This window comes from Canis lupus, chromosome 21 (assembly GCF_011100685.1).
Source record: "Canis lupus familiaris isolate Mischka breed German Shepherd chromosome 21, alternate assembly UU_Cfam_GSD_1.0, whole genome shotgun sequence".
Taxonomy (NCBI): Eukaryota; Metazoa; Chordata; class Mammalia; order Carnivora; family Canidae; genus Canis; species Canis lupus.
Window position 1 is genome coordinate 5,799,779 of NC_049242.1, and position 13,767 is coordinate 5,813,545.

Consider the following 13,767-nt stretch of genomic DNA (forward strand, 5'->3'; position numbering starts at 1 on the left):
CAGGGATTCCTGGGACAAGTGCTGAATGCCGTATGAGGGAGAAGCCTTCCTTCTTCCCCTGAGAATACAAGACGGCTGTCCCGGCCACACTCCTCCACAGCAGCTTAGACATCCAGTTCCTTAGAACTCACTTGTAGAACTTCTCTGATTCCCATATCCACTTATTCTCTCTACAAATCAACCAAAGCATCCTGATCTCTTTTAAATTAGTCAATGCATTGGGGCACCTGGGTGGCTCAGTCGGTTAAGTGTCAGTCTCTTGATTCTGGCTGGGGCTGTGATCTCAAAGTCACAACACTGTGTCGGACTCTGCCTGGGCGTAGAGATCACTTGGGATTCTCTCTCTCCCTCTCCCTCTGCTCCTCTCCTGTCCTCACCCCCAGCTCCCATGCTCTCCCTCTCTCTCTCTCTGTCAAATCAATCAATCAACCAATCAGTGCATCAGGAATCAACTCAGCCCTTCAACAAAATATCTATTGAACACAACTGTGTGCCTGAGCAATTTAGAAAAGAAGGAATGGCACACGACACTTTAAAAACCACCAAAGACTTACATTTTAACAAGTGATAGAGCACAAAGTACAGCTCTGTCTCAGCTCTTCTGGGTCAACTCTTTGCAAAAGCATAAACAATTCTTTCCATGGCTTTGCACATTTAATATCTGGATTGACTTGATTATTTTGTCTGGCCTTTCATTAGTCATCATCATTCTCAATTTTCTCAAAGTCTGAGTGAAACCCGTTTCAAAGACAGCATCTCTTTCCTACTTCACTCAACGAAGAAAACACTAGCAAACTCTCAGATTCTGGGGTTCCCCCCCAGAATATAGTGAGAGGTAGAACATCCTTAGTATTAATGTAAATGCATACAATGAAATCACACTGGTCAAAACAATTTAGCAAAGTACATTCAGGAGGTAACTTTGTTCTTATATCCTTCTACTTCTTTGGATAAATGCAATAAAGCAAACTCAAAATTCAGTTAGAGGCTTTCAGCACAAAAAGGTCTTCTAAGTACTCATGAAGTTCAAACTGTACAGGATAAAACTTTCAGGAGTGGCATGCTATGTTTTTAACAGCAGTGAGATTTGTTCGCTTGAGAACACATCTTGTACCATACATAGTCACTGACCTTCTAAATAAACCAAGAAGGAGGAGGAAGAAAAGAATTAACAAAATAATGCATTACAGAGCTAGGTAATCATGCCAAAGCAGTCAAGTATCCCCCAGCCTTTCCTCTAGGGGCTGCTACTTGTGCTAGAGCTCCAGCACTCTCTGAGTATGAACAGATGGCCTCCTCACTGCTCCAGCTCAGATCATTCTTTATGGCCACTCTTCCAGGAACCTGAATGAACACCCTAAGTCTTATAGTCCCCATGCTAAGGGTCACTTCAGATGTTTGACTATCTTTCTCAAGAGCTGCTCCAGTCAAAGACCTTCAGAGTCCAAATCCTCCAATGATCCAACCAATTTTCTCATCCCACACTTTCCCATAGTGATATGAAATTTGGTCTAGCTAAACTATTCAGTGTTTCACAACCATAGCCCCAAGTTTACTGTTTCTGATCCTTCTTTCTGCTCCTCCCTCTGGAGCACCTTTCCTTCACATTTCAGGTCACTGAACCTGTAATACCCTGTCTGTCCTTCAAAGGCCATCTCAATGCTAGTCTTCACAGAATCATTTGGATTTCTACATTCTTTGTCGCACCACACTCCCCATGGCATTTTGCCTTGTTACATAATATTTCTCGTTCTGCCTATTTTATTGTAATCTGTATAGAACAGAATCCATGTCTTATCTAAATGTTTAGCCCCTTTAATATATGGCCCAGGATAGAGGCTTAGTTCTATGAAATTGGAGAATTCTGTGAAATAAGGAGATCATGCTACAGCACACCTTTCCTCCTAGAATACAAATTCCTTCTTTCTTTCTCAGTTCTCTGGTCCTATGGGAAGAATAAAGACTTGAGAAGGAGCTATAGGAGCTAATCAGCCAACCCCAGATAACAGAGAACTGAGGGTGTTGGGAATCTGTTACAGTGTTAGGGTGAACTGTTGGCCATGCAGATATGCCTCCAGAATGAATGAAGAGTTGCTGAGGCATTGGCTCTGCTTACATGCAGTAGATATAATATTTTCAAGATGGTCACATCAGTGCTCTTGGCCACACCAGGACTTTGTAAGCAGTGCAGCTTTCAGGCATTCTGACCAGGAACAGAACTGTCAGAAGAGATTTTATGGCATGCTTTGCTGAAAAAAATGCCATCAACAATAGAGTTCAGGAGGAAACACAAGGTGAGACACTGAAACCATCATAATCTCGAAATCTACACAGGGAAAACTAGTAGCTTGCACTAACACGAGAGAGGGAAAAGCTGGCTCTGCCTCATTCTCCGTGGATATAGCATTTTTCTTTACAATATCTCCAAATTCCCAAATATCCTTGGGTGCAGAGCAGAGTAATCTGAACTGGGATATAGAAGACTTGGTTTCTAGCTCGGGGCCCTGCATTAAACAGCTAGATAACCTTGGGCAAATCACTTAACCTCTCTGGGCTCTATTTTCTCAGCTCTAAATTCTAATAACCTAAGAAAAAATTTGAAAAGGCTACATACGGTTTACTTCCATTCTATTATAAACTCACATGAGGCTTGGCATAGTCTCCTCTTGGCCAATCATTCCTAAAATATTTCCCCACTTTGGCCTTTTCTTTTTATTTGATATTTTATTTATTTTATTTAATCCCCTTTTTTCCCAGCACACTAGGGCCTCTGAGGTTGTGATTGCCTAACACCATTAAACTCTGCACACAGTTACTACTCCACCAAGAACCTTACTCCTTCCAGGACTGTTCAGATCAACATTCAATACAATGAATTTGTTTCTGCGGTTCAGAGGAGAAAGAAGAGAATAAGGAATTCCATATGGTGAGGAATCTCCTATATGTGGGAAGAAACAGCCCAGGTCACACAAGCCCTTTCTCTTAATAACAAAATGCAAGGAAGCTCAAATGCTGAATCTTTACAGGCATTTGGCATAAGAGTAAAGATTCACATAGCTAAATTATTGGTCTCACTTACATAAAAAATGTTATTACAAAATGAAATAGGTTTTCACAACCTAAGGACACGGGCATGAAATGTATTTTCAAAAGATCCATTGTAATATAGTACATTAAGGTTGTATGTAACTTCTAAATAAAACAAATATTTATTAGATGTCAACAAAGAAGGAAAGAAGAAGGAAGAAAGAAGCCCCTGAGCTTGGGGTTCATAAAAGAGATTCTTTTTTTTAAAAGCATATACTTTATTATGGCTTTCAAACATTGTTTTTAAAAAAGAGTAAGAGCTAGCATTTTTTGAACATCTAGTTACATGCTCAATCTTGTGATAATTGCTCTCACTATGTTAAGCTACTTAATAGCCACAAGAACCATGTTTTCAACCCTTTTTTAAATTTGGGGAAAGTAAAACTAAAACAAGCTCTCAAATCCATGCCTATCTGATCTTAGAATCTCTGTTCCTTTTCCCACCCTATATTATAAATCCAGAGTGTAGCCTCAAGTGGTCTTAGATTTTAATCAGCCCTCCTTGTTCCTTCATGCCCCCGACCCTGCTCTGGACATGACTGTTGTGCTACCAGCATTGCACTCGCTGGGCCCCATTCTTGGTATCTCACATGGAAGACTTCCATTGCACTTGTTGATAGCCCACTCCAAGGAGTAAAAGCCTTTGTGATGAACAGGTGTTTCCATAAGAACCTCAATCTTTTTGGGTGCTATTTCAATCCAGTATTGTCTTACTTCCAGGTATGATTCCTTTTAACCATTCATTCATATCTGACCCAACATACTGTTTCCAACCTTAAGTCTACTGTTCCCTTTCACCAATGTTTTAATCAAGATTCTTTGCTTTAAAATAACTCAAGGAACTCAAACTAACATAAGTAAATAAAAGGGAAATTTCTCTAAGCACTCAAGGGCAGGAGTCAGTCAAGTTTATAGAAGGTTCTGCTTCCAGGACTCAGAGCTACCTAGACTTTCTCCATTCCACCTCTCTTCTTTTTCCTGCACACATGCTTTATTTCTCCATATTTCTGCAGACCCCAGAATACACACAAAATTCAGTGAAAATATTTAATTAGTGATAAATGAATAAATAAATAATTTCTCAGAGGAAAAGATGTTTTCTCCTCTGTTAAACACTTATAGTTCTTATTTTACTTGTCAGCTTATTCGCTTCCTCTTTTCCAAGATAAACTTCTTACTTTTTCAACTCTCTCTCTTGAGCTCAACTTAAACATATTGTGGTTATTTTCCATGAAATTGAAGACACCCTATATCAGCCAGAGTAGTGACTGGAGGAAAAAAAAAAAAAAAAGACACATTCAAACTGGGTAATTTGAGACTTTAATAAAGGACTATTCATAAAACTCTAGACAGAATTTAAGGAAACCACAGAGGAATAGCAGCATCCCAAGGCTCACTTTAGTCGGGAACCAATATCACTCTACAGTCTGCAGGCATAGGGGAGGGAGCTGGTCCCAGAACCCAGGGAAGGGGCCTGGAAGGTGAAGACCCAGGGAAGGCAGCTGGATGGGGAAAGCCACCTCAAAGGAGCTTGCAGAGGGCAAGGCCAGCTCTGGGTGACCCAACAGAGAAGAAGCCAGAAGAACACATACCCCAACCTTATCCTCCTCCTTCTATCTAATCACCTGCCAAAACATACCAGTGACCACACCAGGCCAGAAGACAAAGGCCGATAAAGACCACACAGGTCCGTTTCCCAAGGCCAAATGGAGTAGGCTGGGGATTGGATCTGGAGGCACACATAGGCCCTCTCCACACGTCTTAAATTATAGATGTTCCAACTCAGCACAGCTATGTCGCTGATCCAGTGCTACTAACCTAGGCCACAAAGGGAAATTTGGTACATTTCAATTGGGGATTGGATAATGTAAACTTTTAGGAACACAAATGTCCTTATGCCACCAGCCCGGCTATTACTTTAACAAATGATAATTTTGTGTTGAGATTGTAAGATCCAAGACAGCAGAAATGCCATAATTCCATAGCCACATGTGCAACCTCCATGTCAAATACGAGCCTTGGGATAAATTGAAGGTCAAGAAACTTGTTTTCAGGCCCTACAACTTTCAGGTGGGTGATTCTGGACAGGTCCCTTCACCTGGGATTCAATTTTCTTCCATCTTTAAAACTGCCATGCCACTTCCAACTCCATCATTCTGGGTTTCTAATTTCTCATAACCTTTGCTTCAGAAGAGTAGACCTCCCTCCCTATGTGGATGGCGATGGTGTAAGCAGTAGAGCATGCTTCCAGGTTCTCCGGTGGTATCCCAGAACGCTAGCACCGAGGTTGCTTAAGGTCAGGCACGATGTTTTTCCCCCATTGCTTCTCCACTCACTCAAACACAGTGGTCTGCATATTGTCAAGGTTCAATTTCTTTATGTGATGTTTCATTCTTTGACTATTTCAAACAAATTCAGAATAAACCACAAAGAGAACAAGGGACAAGGCCCACAGAACAAAAAGCAATTGATTTGCAACTATGTACCTATTGTTTTAGACGTGATAGCACTTTGGGATGGAGTCTGCCTCTCCCTGCTTCACCAGCGAGGAGACTGAGACTCAGACAAGTTCACCTGCCCAAAGCTAGCGTTTGAACCGCAGCTTAAACCTCGTTCTTGCTGAATGGAAAGCCCACATTCTTTCTCCTTTGGAACTCTACACGTGGTGCTTGATTTAGATGCTTGATCCTTAACATTTGTCTTGCCAGTCAGAACGTCACAGTGACCTTCATGAAATCTGCATCCTTTCTAAACCTGCTGCCTGCTGCCATCTGTGGTGGAACCTCCTTCCCCCTCCTCTGGGCGCTCCAGCTCTGCGTACCCAACCACCCAACTGGAGGATGTGATCTGCATGACAGAGAGGTGACCTGGAGTGTGGGGTCTGGGCACAGCACCCCACATCTCAAAATGGTTTTACTGGCATTTTAATGGCATTTCCTCATGAAACCTCCGCGCAGTACCTCAGCATTCAGATCCTCAAGGTACAGATTAGAACATGGAAGGAAGCCTAGAGAGGTTATGACTTGCCTTTTTTGTCAGAATGTGAGCTGGTGGCAAAGCTCCTTCTCCCTCCCCTCCTTCCTGTCTCAACAGGTTGAAATATGCCCAACCCTGGGATGGAAATGTGGCTTGGGTGGGAAGGCTGAACAAAGGAAAAGCAAAGCAAAGCAAAGGCAAAGTGAAGCCACTGAGCACAGAAGACATCTTACAAGGGCCGGTGATTCTTGAAAGGAAATGTCTAAGAGGGGGAACCAAGATGAGCCTTTTGATAAAGCTGGCTGGAAGAAATAATCTGGAAGCCTCATGGCAGAAGTAGCTCAGTGCCTTGGCTAACTACTCAGACGTCAAAGTGTCAAGTGAGGTCATTAGCAATGCTGGCCCCTGTTGGTACAAGGGTTGGTAGGGTTCAAAGCATAAGACACTTATCTCAAACATTTCTGGATTGGAACCCTAGCCATTAAATGTCACTCGGTGTGACATATTTATATAACCAAAGTATCTTCTGCTTTGATAACATTCACCTGCATGACAGTGACAACCCACTCCACTTGCCCTCCTGATTTCGGAACTTCTCCACTAAGATACCTCATATGCCCGCAACCAGCCTGCCAGTCTCCATGCCCACAGTACTCCTCCTCTCTTGCCGATGTTCCCTCTTGTCCATGTGACTATCCACAAAGACTCAGGGAAGCTTACCCCTACTCCTGCCCATCTTGAGCATCCCGGATCATGCCAAGGTGTCGTGTCTGGAGGCTCCCACAGCCACCACTGTGCCAGGTGTCACACTGAGCTCCATGACCAGCATTGGGCTATACTTTGTCACCCAAGCCCCAGAGGAAGGCTCCTTGGATTGGAGTCTTGTCAAGTCTGTCTTGAATAACATTTATTGGCTTTTATGTCCACCTGCCAACCATAGTACCAAAACTCAGTCCATGGGGACTTACTGGAGTATGCAATGAGATGTAGGAGACTTACCCAGAAGAAAACATTTCTTGGTCTCCACATATTTAACAAATATTCATTTCTTTATTTATTGAAGATTTTATTTATCTGGGAGAGAGAGAGAGAAAGAGAGAGAGCATAAGTGGGGGGCAGAGGCAGAGGGAGAGAGAGAGAAGCAGACTCCCCTGTTGAGCAGGGAGCCCCATGTAGGGTTCAATCCCAAGACCCCGAGATCATGACCGGAGCTGAAGGCAGACACTTAACCGAGTGAGCCACCCAGGCGCCCTATAACAAGTATTTATTTAATAACAACTGAATGGCAGCCTTAGGGGCCATGTTATCCCCAAGGAATCAAAACTTAGATGGACATATTTCAATTTTTAAAATTTAAATTCAATTAGCCGAGATAAGCATTAGTTTCAAACTTAGAACTCAATAATTCATCGGTAGCATAAAACACCCAGTGCTCATCACATTACGTGCCCTCCTTAATGCCGATCACCCTCACCCGCCTCCCCTCCAGTAACCCTCAGCTTGTTCCCTAAAGTTAAGAATCTCTCATAGTTTGTCTCCCTCTCTGATTACTTCATTTTCAGTTTTCTCTCCCTTCTGCTATATTTCAATTTTCTTCCCACCTCAGTGCATCTAGTGGCTGTCCCAAACATTCCTACATGCAATATTGGTTTGTTGTGGATGCAGTGATTCTCAGCTGAGTAAGTGCTCCCTCTAAAAGAAAGGGGAAGATACACACTAATTTGAAGATGCTTTCTAGACAATTCTAATAGGAAGGGATGCCCCTCCTCTGGCTGAAAAGTCTCCTTTCACCCTCAGAATATGAAAAATAACATTTCCCAAAGTCAAAAGACCATTTGCAATGAGAGGCATGAAGCTCTCAATTCATAAATGAAAAATAATGCAAAACAAATGAGAATTGGGGCATGGTCAACATCACACAGTTCTTCCTTGCTGTCGTTCTCTTTGGAAAAATACTTAGGAACATTCAGCCTCTTTTTGGTGAAGCAGGGATTCCAGAAGCTTATGCGAGCACCCAAGTCCAGCCCTCTGCTGTGCATGTAGCACATCAAGGTCCTTGCAGAGAGAAATGCCGAAAGAGCAAGAGAAGGACATGCGGTGCCACAAATTGCCTCTCCTGCCCACACATCATTTAAGATGACTCTCAGTGTTCCCAGGAGGCTGGCAGTGGCCATTAGTTCCCTGTACTCTGAGATGATCCAATAGAGATCTGCAGGATTTGGTGTGGTTCACCGGGAATAGAATTTCACCTTGGGGCACCTGGGTGACTCAGACGGTTAAATGTCTGACTCTTGATTTTGGCTCTGGTCATGATCTCAGGGTTGTGAGATCGAGCCCCACAGAGAACTCTGCACTCAATGGGGAGTCTGCTTGAGATTCTCTCTCTCTCCCTCTGCGCCTCCTGTTCATGTGCACTCTCTAAGTAAATAAATAAATATTAAAAAAAAAATTTCACCTTCTCATCCCACAACGTAAAACTCATGAAGAGCAATCAGAAAGAATGGTGATGACATGGCACCAGCATCAGACGAACAGTGGGCTTAACCTGAGTGATTACACAGAAAGCCACACCACAAGAAAGGATAAAACACAATCTTCTTCTTCGACCTCTTCTGGCATCTGACCTCATGCATAATGACATGATAAAACAAGTCTTGCCTATGCCAGGGTCTTACCACTCAAAGCTAGACCACTGGGGGTCTTCCTATTTCTTAGGAAGAATAAAATTTAATTTTCCCTTAAATCCTTAAATACATTTCAGGTTGCCTTTGCTATTGTACTGACTGTGTGCTAGCTGGGAAGTCAGTTGTAGAGAAGAATGGTGGGACACAATTCTATCAGCTCACCCCAAAACTTAAAGTATGTTGGGGAAAGAGAGCAGACTTTAGAATTAGGCAGATGTGCATTTATCTCTAATGAGGCCACTTTCTAGCTGATGACCTTCACCAGTTTGTTTCACTTCTATGTAACTCTGTTATCAACATCTACCTTACAAGGTTGTCAAAGCTAAGTAGAAATAATATATAACTTTACATATATTATCATGGTGTCTGACATACAGCAAGAAGTCCTCACATTTTTAGAGTAAAAGGAATAGTGGCAATTGTCATTACTGGGAGCCTTGTAGGGGAGACCAGGCCTGGGCAGAGGGAAAGGCCAAATTCACCCTTCAATTTATCATGCTACCTCCTGGACTAGGGGGGAATTATCCACCCAAGATTATACAGCCAGAGTTCCATAGTGGAGATTTGAATTCAGGACTGACTGCAGAGCAAGTAGAGGAGCTACCAAGCAAAGAAGACACAGAAGTAAAGGCATAGCATAGAAAGACAGTATGGTTAGGATAATGATTAGGCTAGCTCTGGAGCCAGACAGGCCTGAGTTTAAATCCCCAGTCTGCCATTTACTACTTGTATAATTTAATGCCTCTAAACCTTAGTACCTTCACTCCTAAAATCAGCTTATTGACTATCAGGGACTGAATGTATGTGTCCCCTCCAAATTCTTCTCTTGCAGCCCAAACCACCAGTAGCTCTGTGTTTGGAGAGAGGAAGTAATTAAGGTCAAATGACGTTGAAAGGGTGGGGCCCTGATCTGCTAGGATTAGTGTGAAGAGACATCAGAGAGCTCAGTCTCTGTCTCCTGTTTCTATCACACACACACAACACACACACATTCTCTCTGTCTCTGTCTTTGTCCCTTTCTTCTCCCATTGTGTGAAAACACAGTGAGACAGCAGCCCCCTACAAGCCAGGAGAAGAAGGCTCAAAACAAAACCTGCCTGGGTAGCACCATGATCTTGGACTTTCCAGCCTCCAGCACTGTGAGAAATACCTTGCTGTTGTTGAAGCCGCCCAGTGGGTGGTATCTTGTTATGGCAGCCCAAGCAAACTCCTACACTGGGTCCAGACTGGAAGGCTCTGGCCATTTAGCCTGGGCCAGGTCACCACACGGTGGCCAGAGGGAGACAGTCCTAACTGTGATCCAGGAGAGAAGTGAAAGGTCAAAGCTGAAGGCCTTTGTAGGACCTGCAGTGGGAAAACAGGACAAGGAGACAGATGGCAGGAAGAGGAGGCATGAGCCAGAGAGCAGCATCAGAGGCAGATGGGCAGGGGGTGGTTCGCTGTAAACTATTCAACCCAGAGGCTGCGGCCCCCGTGGGTGTGTGAGGGCTCCATCTCCACGGATGCCCGCTGTGCAGGGTGGCAAGGGCAGACAGCTTCAAGGCGGCCGGCAGGACCGGGCTCGGAAGAGACTGCTGGTAGCAGCACTGGTGGGGGCCATGGCGTCCACGTGTCAGAGCCACACAGCTCGAAGCCCACATCATCAGGAATGAGCCGTGGGCACCAGGAAGCAAGGGCATCGGTGATGTGTGCCAGGTGCTCAGACAGGAAAACCGGACACTTGAGGATGGATGGTGTGAGGCACTCGGGGCCCAGCCAGGGAAGCAGATGAAGGGAAAGGAGGGATTGAGGAGAGAAGCTGAGCTATTCATTTCTGACCCACCTCCCATTAATTGCTCCCTGCAGGGTTCTATGACCATGCAAAGGAGGATTCATTCACTTAGCCATTTATTGGATAACCTCCCTGTGCTGGACACCCATCTAATTGCTATGGAGACCATAGCTTATTTTTAAGAAGGAAATGCAGACAATAAACAGGCAAACCGAAAGGGAAAAACATTTCAGATGGGGGAGCACACTATAAAAACAACTGAGCAGGGGAAGGTGGGGGAAAGTGATGGAATGATGCAAGGACGGCTTCTTTGGACATGGTAGTCAGGAAGGCAGTCTCAGAGGAGACCGTTGAGTTTAACCTGAATGGCCAGAAGGACGCAGCCTGATGCAGCCCTGGAGGAGGCACAGCCCACGGGAGACAGAAGCTGCCGGTGCCCTGAGCTCCCCAAAGTCAATGTCAGCCGGCGGAGCAGAAAGCAGCATGTCAGTGGCATTTCTTCCCCTATCTGATTTTCTCCCAGCCTGAATAGCAATCTGGAACCCACGCGCCATTGGTCTCTTCATCCATTCCGTGCACACTGCATGCCTGCCACGTGCCAGGTACCGCACCAGGCACCGACACGTGACCACCGTCCATGGACAAGTCAGCGAAGGAATCCAAATTTCAGACCAAGAACAGGATTCGATACTGAACGTGGACTCCACTGAGATCCGAACGAAACCAAGGAGAAGGGTGTGCATGGCTGTGCATGGGTGTGCATGGGTGTATATGCTACGTGTGCTTATCCACATAGACACGTCGTTCCCACCCCCAAAGCAAGGTCTCCACGTGCGCAGGCCAGAGCGGGCACAGTAAAGCTCCTCTTTGCACAGGGAAAGTCACTTCCACTCACTCTGCCAAAACAAGGCTCGCCACAGTCTGGGAAGCAAAGACGGGGTCTGAGATAGTCATCTCGCGAGGAGGTTCCTTCTGAGCTAAAAATACAGAAGAGAAAAACAATGATCTCAGCAAGGTAATTGGCAATAGGTGAACAAACGAAGCAGACAGAGTGTGAACAAGCGATCTGTTTGCCTTCTGGGGGCGGGATGAGCCCGCTCCGCTGAAGCCAGTGCAACCAGCAGTGGGGAGAGCCCGGCAAAACAGACGAAAACTGGTGCTCCAACTATTTCTGACACTTCGCACTCCTGGCTGCCCCCAGCTGCTGGAGGGTATGGGTGGGGTGGGTGGGGGAGAAGGGAGAAGGATGACAAGCTGGCAGGCAGGAAGACAAGGGTGTCTTTTCATCCAAACCTTCAGGTATCCCCACTGATCCTACTTCACATTTTCTCCAGTGTGGATTTTATGCACCGATGGCAAGCGATGTCTTAAGAAGGAAATTTTGTTTTTGTTTGGGCTTGGCCAGGACCTCTGGGCAGCCAGCTTGTTGTTTTATTTTAAGAAAGCAGCTGTATTTTAGCCCAGGGGCGGGGGGCGGGGGAGGATGTTTTGCACAGAGGTTTTAAAGTGCCATCTTCCAGAATGGTTTAGTCCAGAGTGAAAGCGGGGAGCTGGATGACATGAAAAACCCAGCCCCATCTCCCCCACAATCTGAATCTGTGAAAAGAATCTGGTGACTACAGGTCCCTTGGGCATCTCTGCCCCCTGCCCAATACCTGGAACCCCCATGTCTCGCTGGGATTCGGAACCGATGGGGTTACCGGGATAGCCACACAGGTACCCGGCTGCGGCTGCTGCTCTGGGCTCTCCAGGATTCCTCCCTCGGAGAGCTCTCGGCTAGAGCCAGGAAAGAACACTACCACATTTTTCTTGGTTTTTTAGAGGGTGTTGATCCAAGGATCTGTTTTTACATTTGAATGCAGCAGTCAACTGTAGCATAATAGATTGCAGACCTTTGTGAGAAATCACTGTGAAGGCTTCAGCAGGGAACTGTGGGCTGCCGCACAGAACTGCACTGTCAGCAGGTTAGAACTGGGCACTTGTCCATGTTTCCCTTCTTTTTAAAGGAGTCATTGACCTTCCACAGGCCTGTATCAAAATGGGGCGAACAAAATGCTGCCAGACACGGCGGGACTGGAGGAGAGTTCTTTCAGGGGCTGCGAAGGGTTGCATTCGGTCTCTTTACTGTCATGGAAATTCTGAGTGTGACTTCGAAGCCTCCCTGGCTCTGGGCCAGGTGGAAAGGTTTGGAAAAAAAAAAAGCAGAGCCTCAACCGGGAGTGAGCAGGGTGGGAAAGCAGCTGCCCTGGCACAGCCCCCGGAGGGATGTGAGGAGCCCCGGGGCCTATTGTGCCAAAGCACATTCAGAAGCCCCTGGTCACTGCTCCAGGTGGCCAGCCTCGAGAAGCACACTGGGAACTTGTAGAAAGTGGTGCTCGCTATGGGGAGGTCTCATCCAACACGCCAGTCATTCCTTCATTCCTTCCTTCATTCATTCTGCAAACAGTCCATTAGGCCTACTGAGCCTGAGAATACAGGGATGACAGGCAGTGTCTGCCCACTATTCTGTGAGAAGACGCTCTAGAAAGAATCCTATGCCAGGAAGACAGATCAGAGCCACCATGGGAGGCTTGGGAGGAGACCGGGCTCGGATGTCTCCCACATCGGCCATCTCCTGAGGACCTCAATTCATTTCAGCAGTCACCACAGGAATTCCTAGTGACCCTGTACTGAGCAGAACTTCCTCCTTCCATAGAATCCAAGGGAGCCGGTACTTTCCCAGGTTCAGACACTCACTCCCCTCCCAAGCACCAAGGCTAGGTGAGTTGCAGTGTCTCCCTCCCCTTCTCCCCCACCCAAGGATGGGGGATGGATTTGCTTTTTCCAGAGGCTTATCACCTCTGCTAAAGGCACTGCTCCCCAGCCCAGGTTTTTAGACCTGAGCTAGAAGGGTTGGGTGTGTCTGGGAGCTGAAGAGGGCCTTCCTAGAAACACAGATGTCACTCCGGGTAGGCAGGCTGCCCGCTCTGGGCTTTAGGCTGTTCTGGAACTAAAAGGGGGTTGGAAACCATCTGGCAGGGGAGGAAACAGAAAGTGTGGCGAGCAGCCACCGGAGGCTTCTCTCCTGCCCTCTTCCCTGGGCTGGCCTTCCTAACTCCTAGCAAGCAAGCAGGGACTTGTTTTCTGCTAAGCTCTCGGGTTTAGGTGAATCTGCGTGTGTGTGTGTGTGTGTGTGTGTGTGTGTGTGTGTGTGTGTGTGTTTACAGCCTACAGAGAAACAGCACATGGGGAAGTGTGTGAGAGATAAAA

At 45.9% G+C, this 13,767-nt stretch overlaps 1 protein-coding gene across 30 annotated transcripts in view; it reads right to left on the reverse strand.

Moving 5' to 3' along the window:
• Positions 1–13,767, reverse strand: part of LOC102156326 (serine/arginine repetitive matrix protein 1-like) — a 77,098-nt gene that overhangs the window by 19,010 nt on the left and 44,321 nt on the right. For 9 of the 30 annotated variants that reach the window (XR_005375437.1, XR_005375431.1, XR_005375430.1 and 6 more), the window contains 5 exons: positions 11,414–11,495; positions 9,898–10,091; positions 7,063–7,137; positions 4,727–4,905; positions 4,266–4,355 (listed from right to left, as the gene is read on the reverse strand). The exons of 4 other annotated variants lie outside the window; for them this stretch is intronic. The gene's annotated coding sequence lies outside the window, so the exon portion shown is untranslated. Of the gene's footprint in view, positions 1–4,265; positions 4,356–4,712; positions 4,906–7,062; positions 7,138–9,897; positions 10,092–11,413; positions 11,496–13,767 lie in introns of those variants that run through there. 17 more of the 30 variants (XR_005375455.1, XR_005375453.1, XR_005375449.1 and 14 more) reach the window with 8 other exon arrangements.